The 12973-nt window shown below is 41.5% G+C and overlaps 1 protein-coding gene across 2 annotated transcripts in view; it reads left to right on the top strand.

The window, feature by feature from the left end:
- SNX24 (sorting nexin 24) overlaps nt 1–12973 on the top strand; it is a 111729-nt gene that overhangs the window by 37177 nt on the left and 61579 nt on the right. The gene's annotated exons all lie outside the window — the stretch shown is intronic.

The raw sequence follows: 12973 nt of genomic DNA, 5'->3' as shown, positions 1-12973 counted from the left end.
GCTTAATCACGAACATTAACATGTCTTCTTGTTAGTTTGAATTAAAGGGGGTATTGACCCCTGACCCAGTTGTCTCAACAGAAAATAACTCATTTTGCAAATAACATTGGTCATCTGTTTAGCTTGCATTTATCTTCTAATGAGCAATCCAAGGGTATTCAGCCTGCACACCTACATGGTCCTGAATACGGAAGGAGCAGAACGGAATAAAGTCACATGCAGCAATTACAGATGGCTTTCTTTGTTACATAATAGTTTTTAGCACCTTACTTGTTTAGTGTATAGTAAATATCTACTTGATACTTTTGACAGTTATTGAGGCAGATTCTTGTGTATAGGCCATCGCTTTTTACAGGTTAGATTATTTGGGCTGCAGCATTTTCCAATTCTGGTCCACAGGACAATGGGGCAATTATTGCACCACTACTACAAAAAGTACAGCGATGCAAGAATGGACTCAGTTAAACAATGTAGAGGATGATTTCTGACTGATGCGAACAACAATCAACTAAATTGGCACTCGTTTAAAGAGCCTATAACATAGGGTCACGTGACGTTCATGAGCCGGTGAACAATTTATTTATACTTTTTTTTTTTTTTTAAATTTCATAATTGGGTCTATTACACACGGCAGTTATTGGCTGATAATCACCCTATGTAATGGGTTCCTTAACCCCTTAACGACGCCGGACATAAATGTACGTCCTGGTGAGCTGGTACTTAACGCGATGCTCGGGTCATGCATGGCAAGTCCCGGCTGCTGATCACAGCCAGGGACCCGCCGGTAATGGCGGACATCCGCGATCCCGCGGATGTTCGCCATTAACCCCTCAGATGCCGTGATCAATACAGATCACGGCATCTGCAGCATCGCGGTCACTAAAATGGATGATCGGATTGACCGTATCGGCCATCCGATCATCCAGCACAGCAGACGGAGATGAACATGAATTAAAAAAAAAGTCCAAAATAGCTGCTTTTTTATAATTCCCAAAAAAATTATAAAACATTTATTAAAAGTTTTATATAAGCAAATATGGTATCAATAAAAAGTACAGATCACTGCGCAAAAAATGAGCCCTTATACTGCCGTTTTTTTTTGTTTTTTTTAAGCGCAACAGTAATAGGAAAGTATGTTATCATGGCTATCATTTTAATTGTATTGACCCAAAGAATAAAGAACACGTCATTTTTACTGTAAATTGTACGGCGTGAACAAAAAAAACTTCCAAAATTAGCAAAATTGCGGTTTTCTTTTTAATTTCTCCACACAAATATATATATATATATATATATTTTTTTTTTTTGTTGCACCATATATTTTATGGTAAAGTGAGTGATGGCATTACAACGGATAACTGGTCGCACAAAAAAAGTCCTCATACTAGTCTGTGGATGAAAATATAAAAGAGTTATGATTTTTTGAAGACGAGGAGGAAAAAACATAAAAATAAAATTCCTTAAGGCCCAAATGGGCTGAGTCCTTAAGGGGTTAAAGGGGTACTCCACTTGGCAGCGTTCGGAACTTAATGTTTTGAACACTGTTTTCGTGCTGCGGGGGTCGGCAACACCCCTTGCGGTGTCATGGCTGTGCCCCCTCAATGCAAGTCTATGGGAGGGGGCATGGCGACCATCATGCCCCCTCCCATAGACTTGCATTGAGGAGGCATGGCCGTGACGTCACGAGGGGTGTGGCAGACCCTTGCAGTGCGAAAACAGCTTTCAGAACATTTAGTTCCAAATGCTGGCCAATGGCGTGCCCCTTTTAAGACCCTTTTACATGGGGTAAATATTGGGCCACTGGCAGTTTCTGGAGAATGAGTCTTGTTCACCAGCCAATTGCTATTGGCCGGACACCACCCTGTGTAAGCAAGATGTGCGCCAGACAGTAATGAATTAAATGGGCCACATAAAAGATCCAACGATTGAGCCTTGTGAAGGTTCAGCAATTGAGTGCCGATAAGCAGGTTTGGCACTTGTTGTCTGCCTTCCGTCAGCGCATGTAAAAGAACCTTACTTGATGCCACTAAGCCAAACCCCTTATGAAGACCAGGCACAAAAAAATAAATATGGTTATGTTAGTCAGTTTTTGGGGGCAAATTGTGCCAGAATTGTTGCCAATCTTTAATTAGAAAGCCTGCCTCAATGTTGCTTAACTATTTTTTTTTTTTCATATGCTTTAAATGTTTGCGTTTAATGCCTATGAAAGGAATTCACCCTGGAGAAGAACTATATTCATAAGAACCTTTTCCTTAATATAATCTGAGGCCTAATGAGCATAAGCATCCTTTAATACAATAATTAAATATGGACATGAAACTCTAATGGTTTCCTCTGCATTTAGTCAGTATTGGGTTTTCAGGATAGATTATAGATTAGCAATGTTTGGGTGCAACCATGGTACCACCTCCAATGAGAACTAGGGGCAGTATCGCACACAGAGAGCCAGCTCCTTCACACTCTGTTAACCATAGGGGATACTGTTGGTCAGACCTTGCTTGTTAAAGGCCTATGCTAAACGTCCAAGAAAACCCCTTCAGTCTCTGTTGCATTGTCAATACTGATTGTCCTTTTATGTTTTCTCTGTATGGAAATATAGAGCTGTATTTTTTATACCCCATCTTGTTTAGACTCCATTATGGCCATCATACAGCATCCGGTGTACACCGCATGTTGAGTTATGTGGAAATGCAGCTGTCAAATCATGCAGACGTGTGACTTGTTTTTTTCACTTTTTTTGACAGACTCTTAAAGAACATAATGGTACAAAGCACATTTTGGGATTTTGATGCAGTTTAGCAGAGCATAAGACTAAAAGAGCTTGATCATTGGGAAGAGAAGTAATAACCCTTATCGAGCCAATCCTTCTACTCTTTGTTTCTCTACATGAGAATAATAATTAGAGAAGTAATTTGGTAGCATCCATGGGGATCTATAAACAATACTTTTTACTTAGTGTGAAAGTAAGAGCTAACTTAGCTTTTCTAAGTTAAATTAGATATGTTTGCAGTGAATATTATAGACTCTCCAAAGTTTTGTGCTCCATTTTTCAAATGAGTTTTTGCAGTAAATCCAGTAGAACCAGAGGAGACCATGAACTTGCCCTTTTAATTTTTCCATCATGAAAATCCACAGGGTTCAGTTCTTGCTTCCTACTCTTTTGTTCAAGTATAGAGTGAACTCCTGTACACCTGATGAAATAATTCTGTCTGCGGGGCCTCCTTTTATTTATGATATCAGGAGAAGAGCAATGTTTTGTTGCTTCTGTGGTCAAAACAGAAGAGACCCTGCTTGTTCACAAGTGCCCTAAACCTACAGATAAGAGGTGCAAAATAATGGAGTACAATAGAAAGAGTGTGCAGTAATTATTTGTGGCTTGTCAAATGCAGACCTTTCAAGCCCCCGGTGATTCAGATCTTGGGAGTCTGCACAATTCAGTACACTAACCCAAGCTACCATCAGAGGAATCTAACCAGGTTCCTTCGACAACGCTGAAATTGCTTCAGTTTGTCATGCACTGGGCATGCCAGGTCCACACAATATCATTTACTTGCAAATGGGCCTGGCTCTTGAGCCCTCTGGTATCTCACTCCTAGCCTGCCATTTGTCATGTTGGTGGCATTATCAGTGTACGGTTATTTTAATACACCCTGATTGTTTGGGGAAACAAAGAATATCTGACACATAGAGATGGAACAAAATAGACTTGACCACTCATGAATACGGCAGCAGGTAAGCGCAAGACTTAACTACAAATACATTTCTTTGTTTTATTACAGCAAAATCTTCTTAAGGTCTAAAGTGATCCCTTTAACCCCAAGGAATCCTCATGGTACACAAAGGCACACTGTATTAGGAGACTCCTTTCTATTACTGCTAATTTAGTTCTATAGAAGTTGATTGTGAATACTAGTATGTATTTTAAAATACCTAATGTACCTTTTTTTCTTCCTAGTCCAGAGAATTGGCCCACGTCACTGTTTTGTGTTTTCTGGTACTTAGCCCATATTTTGGAAAGGCCTCACTTCTTCGGTGTCTCCTTTTTGTAGTGAGGCACAGTCGGCAAGGCATTTTCGACATCCCAGTGATCATATGCTGAACTGGTCTTTACTAACTTTGGTTATTTTAAGGAAACTGACAGCATGTTCATCTGCACCAAACTCAATAAACAGGGTTACAGAGCTGGTGAACCAGACCCACAGTCTGGTTCCAGAGATAACCTCTGTATTAGCTGCCATTTCTAATCTGGAAATGGCCTCCTTTGCACAATGGAGACAGGATCCGGCATACCCAACATCTCTGCCTCCCTCCCCTCTGCTCTGATATGCACACCCACCTTGCACTCACATGGGCAAAGGAGTCCCATAAATATTCATGAGGTGAGGTAGGTGGGTATATCTGTGTGAAGGGTATAGAGGCAGGGAAGCTGGGTATGTCAGGTCCCGCCTACATTGCGTAAAATGTTTTCATTTTGTTCAGGTTTAGTGATACCTCATTGTAATCCGGTTTACCCACACAATATAACCCTGTGTATTGTGTTTAAGCCTAGTGAACCCACTGTCAGTTTTCCTTTAAATACACATATCAGGCCTCATTTACTCTAGTGTTGGGTTGATTTGATAGTCAGGGTTTCCTGTTTATCAGTTTTATTTGAATGTTATTTACTAATGTGTCACGGGTTTATGTCGCACGCAGGTTTTTCTAGATGTAAGTGGTGGAGTGCTCCTCTACAAGCCTAAAACAGTATACAAGATAATAATTGCCTCAGCTATTCTTCATAACATCGTGAATCTTCACAATACGTGAAGAAATACAGACAAATCTGTACACCACCTTACCCACTGACAATGCAAGCGCCAAATAACAGATCAGTTATTTGCCCGTCAGTAAATGTACTCACCATTACACCATATCCAGTGGGGCACAGCACACTTCTGGTGCAGGGCTTATAATGGTGTTAGAATCCACAGATCACATACTAATCCATTATTTAAGGAGGTACTCCGGCGCTAAGACATCTTATCCCCTATCCAAAGGAGGGACTCTGGGGACTCCAGTAATCTTGCACGCAGTACCCCGGTAACAATCAGTTCCCGGAGCATGTTTGTTCCGGGTCTGATTACTGGCGATCACAGGGGCTGAAGCACAGCTGTCACGCCCCCTTCCATAGGCTTGCATTGAGGGGGCGGAGCGTGACATCACGCGGGGGCGGGGCCGTGATGTCACAATGCTCCGGCCCCTGTGATCGCCAGTAATCAGACCCGAAGAAAACATGCTCCAGGAACTGATTGTTACCAGTGGCGGGACCCCCGCGATCAGGCATCTTATCCCCTATCCTTTGGATAGGGGATAAGATGTCTTAGCGCCGAAGTACCCCTTTAATTGACCACAGATATTACTATGAAGCTGGTTGAGAGGATGATTAACTTACGGGTAATTGACCCCAACTTTCAAATGACATGCTTTAATTTTTGTTTTTGGAATAATAATGTTGGGTTTTAACGTTTATGGCAGGATTAAATAGGTGATGGAATTGCATTTATAATTTAAAATGGAAAAATAATAAAAATTATTAGTTGCAATATATAACTATATTTATTATTATTTACAAAACATTAAAAAGCAGTTTACCATTCAAAACAGCTTGTTTGCTTTTATTCCATTCAATTTCCGGTAGGTGCTATGGTTTTTGCAACAGCTCAGACTCGAAAAGTGAAAACCCCATAATTTGAGTCGGATATAATGTAAAATATTTGTGAGCGCTGCAATTTAGTGGAGAAACGCTCCTTTTTCGGTTTCTAAATATCCCGAGTTGGGGTGATCGGGAAAGTGTGGCACAAATGGTCCACAATGTCTGCGACAGGTCGCCGAAATTTTGCGACCAAAAAAACAACCTAAAGTCAGGAACACAATAGTAAATGAGGCCATTGTGGTTTAAAAGGAGGGATTAAATTGGGATACATTTTGACATGTCAGGGTCTTACTATTGTATTCTGGCTGTTGAGGCCCCAGGGGAAAATAAGGTTGGGAAAACCCCACTGGAATTATCAGAGTCAACGGATCCACGCTTTCCCAGCCCCACGGAAGCTTTTATTGTTTTTTGGCATTATTTAAGATACAGAAGATGGGCAAAACACCTCTGGTTGTTTTCCAGTAATTGAGTTCAGTGTGCTGGCCCATATTGTTTTGTATACCTGCTGTTATTTTAGAAAAAGACTGAAGTTTTTGAGCAACAGTTGTCTTTTTTTGCAAGAAATAGTCAGGACCAAAAAACACTGTGTGAACATGGCCTAAGGGTGGATATACAGGCCCTCATTTACTATTGCAAACCCAACATGTTTTATATATATTTTTTTAATAATGCAAGTCAATAGGAAATGGTTCTGCGGAGCTGCAGTACCATACACAGCATATGGACAAGGGTGGCGCTGTTTCTATAAGAAAGCAGTCATAGCTTTTCCAACTACACTTTTATCTGTTGTCTTTTACTCCCCATAATGTATTTTGGACAGGATTTTGCCATTTTATTGTGCCATTTTGAGGATCAGACTATACAATCTTTGTGTTCCAGCAAATGAACTCTTTTCCTCAGTTAATTTCAAAGCTCATATTATTTTACGGTTGACAAAATCAGATCAATGCATCATTTTTTTTTCCTCCCAAAATCTATAATTGATCTCTTGTATGAAGTCCCGAGGCCCCCAGCACAGCTTCCAGAATCCTGCTGACAGCAATCGATTAGCGCGGAGGTGTTAATGTTAGCGAATTCATTCAGAGAACATTTAAAATGTCAGTAATCTGTTGGTAAAATCTGTCAGATCATGGGCTCTTGTTCTATGGTACATGCTGTCTCTGATTAACAAGCTATTCTCACTGGGGTTAGTGCAAACCTTTTCACGCTTGCAGTCATGTGAAGGATGAGGAGTAGCTTGCCGTCAGCACCCTGTGCAGTAATGTGGAAGAGATGGGGAAGTTTTAATATTTTATTTTTGTTTTTCTGTTTATCCTGCCTCTGTGGAATATACCCAAGCCCGCCACACCAAATATTTAACTTCCCCTGATGTCACCGTCTAGTGCAGTCATCTAAGTGACCAGAAGGTTCCCTCAAGCCAGCTAAATATTTTTCATGTCCAGTTTATTTTCTCACTTTTTATTTATTTATTTTTTTTGCCAAATTAATACTTTTCAGTTTCTCGGAAACATTCAGTAACTTTAATATATTAAATATGAAAAAGTATTTTTCAGTATTCAGGTAATTTTTATGAGATCTGCTATACCTTTACACATCTGTATTTAAAGGGCTGTCTCATTTAAAATTATATATATATATTATTTTTTAAATACTCACCAGAATGCCTCGATTAAACCTGGAGTTACCTTCCACCAATTCCTGCCACTAGTATCGCCATCCAGTCCTCTGGTGCAGTCTTCTTTCTGCTTCTGGGGGTCATCCCATAACATTGCAACTCAGCCAATCGTTGACCGCAAGTATTAAATGAGGCAACCCCTTACAGGGGTACACCGCTGCTCAGCATTTGGAACAAACTGTTCCGAATGCTGGCGTCGGCAGCTCGTGATGTAATAGCCCTGCCCCCTCATGCCGTCACACCCCGCCCCCTCAATGCAAGTCTTTGGGAGGGGGTGTGGCAGCTGTCTCGCCCCCTCCTATAGCATTTAGGGGGCGGGCATGATGTCATGAGGGGGCGGGGCCACGACGTCACGCATTCCCAGCGCTGGCTCTAGCGTTCGGAACAGTTTTTTCCAAACGCTGAGCAGAGGAGTACCCCTTTAATGACCACAGACGTATATTTACGTCCGTGGCCAGCTCCAGATCTGTGAAGTGCGCTGAGAAGCTTAGCATGATTCATATCTGCGGGGTCCCGGTTGCTATCAGCAACCAGAACCCGCGGCTAATACCTGACATTGCTGATAGGGCTGATGTTCGGTATTAACCCTTTAGATGCTGCGATCAAAGTTGATTGCGGCGTCTAAAACTGGAGAAATCCATACCGGCTAGCTCAGCGGAGCTGTTTGGGACCGTCGTGGTGAAATCGCGGCGTCACGAACAGCTGAGAGAACAGCGGGAGGTGACTTACCTTCTTCCTGGCTGTCTGATCGGCGTTTGAATGCTCAAAGCCTGAAATCCAGGCTTGAGCACTCAAGCGCAGAAAACACTGATCAATGCATTGAACAGTGCCTGCAATCAGTGAGGGGGCTATAATACTGCATAAAAAAAGTAAAAAAATAAATAAAAGAAAAGTTTATAAATGTGATTTAGCCCCTTTCCCTAATAAAAATCAGAATCACCCCCCTTTTCCCATTTAAAAAAAGTGTGTAAATAAAAACAAACATGTGGTATCGCCGCATGCGTAAATAATGTCCAAACTATAAAAATATATCATTGATTAAACCGCACGGTCAATGACGTACGCGCAAGAAAATTCCAAAGTCCAACATAGCGTTTTTTTGGTCATTTTTTATACCATAAAAAAATGTATTTCAAAAATGCTTGATCCTTAAGGGGTTAATATTTAAAAAATGATGTCCACTCCTGCAAGTATTTTTTTAGTTGGTCAGGTTGACTTATAAATAAATTGATACTCGCCAATTGTCCCAACAATGTCTGCCTGGTCCCTTCTGATCAATTCTTTATCATGAACAGCAAAAGCTAGCAACCTGCTAAATAAGTCTTCCTAGGCATGCGTGTTCCACGTAACCACCCCTCTTTTGTGGGGTCCAGCTGGCCTGTCTAAAAGGGCCCTAAGCCATGGATTGCAATAATAAAGCTGCCTGGCACCTATCTATCTTACAATTTCTTACGATTTTAATTCAATAAGTTTCATGACAGAAAAGAGGGCATTCTCATTTGAACCAAGGACCTCCTGATCAAGAGACTTGCTGAATAAAAAACATAAGAAATTGCAAGATACGTAAGTGCCAGCTTTATTACTGCTCTTGGTTCCTTAGTAACCTGGCAAAGTGGTAACCGCTCTGCTACTAAGTCAGTGCTTGGCTAAATGGGCAGTTCCTGTGCGTCAAGACATCAGGAAACACTAATCAGTGGGCAACGCACTTAGGCTGAGAAAGACTCGGCAGGCACTATTGCAAAATCACGGGGCTCTGGGCATACATCACTGAGGTAGAAAGTGCAGGTCCGTGAATGTAAGTGACCGCTGGAGGTGCGTATCTATAATTCAAGCCAACCAATAATAGCAAAGTCTATATATAAAAAGAGAGATCGCCTCAGCCGGTCAGTCAGCTGATGCTGACCACGTCTCCCTACCCTAGCACTGGAATGTTTTTAATGAAGTTATAATAAAGAGGACCTTTTATTCCACTGAGAGTGCAATCTTTCTTTTTTATATATAGACTTCACTAATCAGTGGGGACTGTCTGGATAGCAGTGGCAGGTGAGTATCAGTTATTTTTTGACAAGCTCAAGCTCTTATCCTAGGGTTTCCCAACCAGTGTACCTCCAGTTGTTGCAAAACTACCTTTTGGCTGACTACTTGTTTGGAAACACTGCCTTATCCTCTTCAATGCTCACCAAGCCTAATTGAAAGCCTAAAGGACACTTTTAAATATATTTCTGTTATTTTGCAGAGAGAGAGAATATATGTTGATGGTCTGCGATCTGTTGGTTTCCAGATATTATGAAATTACAAATGCCAATATGCCCTGCCAGCTGCAAAGGGCCACATGGGGCAGAGCCCTGGTTATTGTAGTGATTAAATGGTTATTCTGGCTTTATACATCTTACCCAAAGGATAGGGGTTAAGATGTATGATTGCAGGGGTCCTCACTGGGGACCTCTGCATTCTTGGTGCAGCCCCCGGCATTCTGTGCCGGGCGCTTCTTTCGAGACGGGGACGTGATGTCACGGCCACGCCCCCTATAGACGTCACGCCATGCCCCCTCCATTCAGGTCTATTGGAGGTGGTGTGACGTCACTAGGGGCGTGTCCGTGACATCACTTCCCCGTCTCGGGAGCAGCACCTAGCACAGAATGCCAGGGGCTGCACCAAGATTGCGGGGGTCCCCAGCGGTGGGACCCCTGTGATCATTCATCTTATCCCCTATCCTTTTGGATAAGATGTATACAGCCGGAATACCCCTTTAGGGTACGTTCACACATACAGGATCCTGCGCAGATTTGATGCGCAGGATTTGTAACTTCAGATTAGAAGCTGTGCTCAGTCATTTGGTTTACGTTGAAATCTGCAGTGTGCATCAAATCTGTGTACGTGTGAATGTACCCTTAAAGTGGTTATCCAGAAATAGAAAAACAGAGCTAATTTCTTCCAAAATTAGCTCCACGCCTGTCCTCAGATTGTGTGTGGCATTACTACTTTGCTCTATTTACTTTAAATGGGCACTGTCAGATACAAAAACTTTTGATATGCTGTAAAGCATGTATAACCAATAGGTTTTGTAATTGCTTTCATTAGAAATGTTTCAGTATTTCATACCGAAAAAGCCAGTCAAACAACTGCCCCTCCCTGCCTGCTTGGACACATACTAGTCCTGCTGTGTCCATGCGTCCTCACCTATGTCATGGACACACTTCCTTGATTGACAGCTGTGAGCGCAGGGCTCAGAGCTGGAGGAAAAATCCTCCCACTGTCAGCTTGTGTCCCGCTACTGTCAGTGAGGACAATCTGGGAGTTGTAGTTTTGCTAATGCTAGGGGAGATGTGAGCAGACAGAAAACTGAGGGAGGGGGCGGAGACCTGCACAGTGAGGCCACGCCCCCTCCCTTTGGGAAGAATTCAGACTAGTGAGTTAAATTATGTGTAATAAAATGAATAAAGTTAGATGTACCTGGTGAGGATTAGGTACTGAGTGATATATTTAAAAAAATGTTTTTTGTTGGATTTGACGGGTACACTTTAATGGAGCTTAGCTTCAAAACCACACGCAACCTGAGGGCAGGGGTTGCACAGTTTTTGGAAGAAATCTGCTCTGGATTTCTAATTCTGGATAATCCCTTTAATTTGCAAGGTATCCAAAAATGTTAGAAATTATGATACTGGTCCTCGATTCACATGTCAGTTTTGAACTATATTTCCTAGGGATCCATGATCCCAATGTACCGTATGCCAAAAACTCCCTTTGTTTTGGCAGACACTCGGCCTGTACTGGTTTGCATATATTTTATTCATTGTATATTATAGAATAAGGAATCTCCTTTAGGATAGTGCCAACAATTACTTGACGTGAAGCCACATTCCAGTAGGTGGCAACAAAGAGCATTTTTTTGTTTTGTTTTTAGAAAGCTGTTTGCCTGTTTTTGTTCACTGTACATGAGTAATAATTTATAGGATTAAGACCCCTGGAACATACCCTTAGTAAACTGTCTCACATACTTGTAATGCAATATTATATAGCTCTTGGACACTTCCTTTTTTTATGTAGGAGTTGTTGTTTTTACTTCTAAAAGTGGTATAAAAAAAAATAAACTGTACTCGCCTGTTGTCATCCACTGCATAAACATGTATATAATATGGACATGTATATAATGTGGACATGGTATTCCAGGCAGTTTCCCTGAAAGAATAAGCAAGATTATTCTTTCAGCTGCAAAACATCCACTGCAGAATTTCTGTAGTGTGCACTGTGCAGCGGAATCTATTGCCAGCAATGGGATTCTGCTGGACCAGAGCTGAATTACACTAGAAAATTCCATATTATGAACCTAGCCGTAATGTGCCAGTATTGGATTATTGTCATGGGATAAAGCTGGAAAGGGATTTTTCTAGAATAGGATGTTTAATGTAAATGACCTTCACTCTGGTACGAATCTTGTTTAAGACTCTTACCACCATCCAAATGTTGCAAGTGGTTGCTGCAATATCAAGAGAATTCTTTATAAATGCTTTAGGAAAAGATGCGTGCTATGGTTTACCAAGCTTGGTTGTATCCTGGGCGTATGTCCGAGGCCATACAATGCGGGCACCTAATAGAAGATGCCTGAATTTCTACTCTGTGCTGCTGAATGAACTTTGGATATTTGCCAAAATGTCAGAATTGCTTTGTTTATGAGAACAGTAAAATAGACTGTGTACTGCCTATATACCTACCTCAGCACTAAAGTTGACTTTTCCAAAAATTCCATAACGTTAATCTAGAAATGGTCAAAACAAAGGTTGTGCTAAGGAGCAAGTCTTCAGTGATTTAGTCAGTGCTACAGGCATGCTCCGAGCATCCTCCCCAGTCACTGTATCCCTGTCACTTTCATTCTGTCTCCAGCGATGTGATCTATACACGTGGCAAATTTAAGTTTAGGGAGTTTGGAGTAAATCTAATAAGAAAGAAATGTTTGAAGGTAAAAAAAAAATCAGTAGCTGTAGGTGACCACAATACTAAGAACCTAATGGATATGAGCTACATTTAGCAGTGTGGGGTCCACTGTTCTGGCACCACGGGGGGCTTTGTAAATGCACATGGTCCCCGACCTCCATTCCAAACAAATTCGCTCTCCAAAAGCCTGATGGCGCTCCTTCTCTTCTTAGCATTGTTGTTTGCCCGCAGAACACTTTACATCCATATATGTGGTATTTCCATACTCAGAAGAAATGGTATTACAAATTTTGGGAGGCTTTTTCTCCAAGTACCCCTTGTGAAAATGAAAAATTTCGGGTAACACCACCATTTTTTGTGAAAACAATCTAATTTTTCATTTTCACTTCCAACTTTATTTGAAATTTGTCAAACACCTGTGGGGTGTAAAGGCTCACTGTACCCCTTGTTACGTTCCTTGAGGGGTGTTGTTATCCAAATAGTGTGCCATGTGGTTTTTTTTTTTTGCTGTTCTGGCACCATAGGGGCTTCCTAAATGCGACATGCCCCCCAAAAACCATTTCAGCAAAATTTGCTTTCCAAAAGCCAAATGTGGCTCCTTCTCTTCTGAGAACTGTAGTCCACTGTACCCCTTGTTACGTTCCTTGAGGGGTGTTGTTTTCCAAATAGTGTGC

Source organism: Hyla sarda, chromosome 1 (genome assembly GCF_029499605.1).
Source record: "Hyla sarda isolate aHylSar1 chromosome 1, aHylSar1.hap1, whole genome shotgun sequence".
In the NCBI taxonomy this organism is placed as follows: domain Eukaryota; kingdom Metazoa; phylum Chordata; class Amphibia; order Anura; family Hylidae; genus Hyla; species Hyla sarda.
The sequence above is the reverse complement of the archived record's forward strand: the minus strand, read 5'-3'. Positions and strand labels throughout refer to the sequence as shown.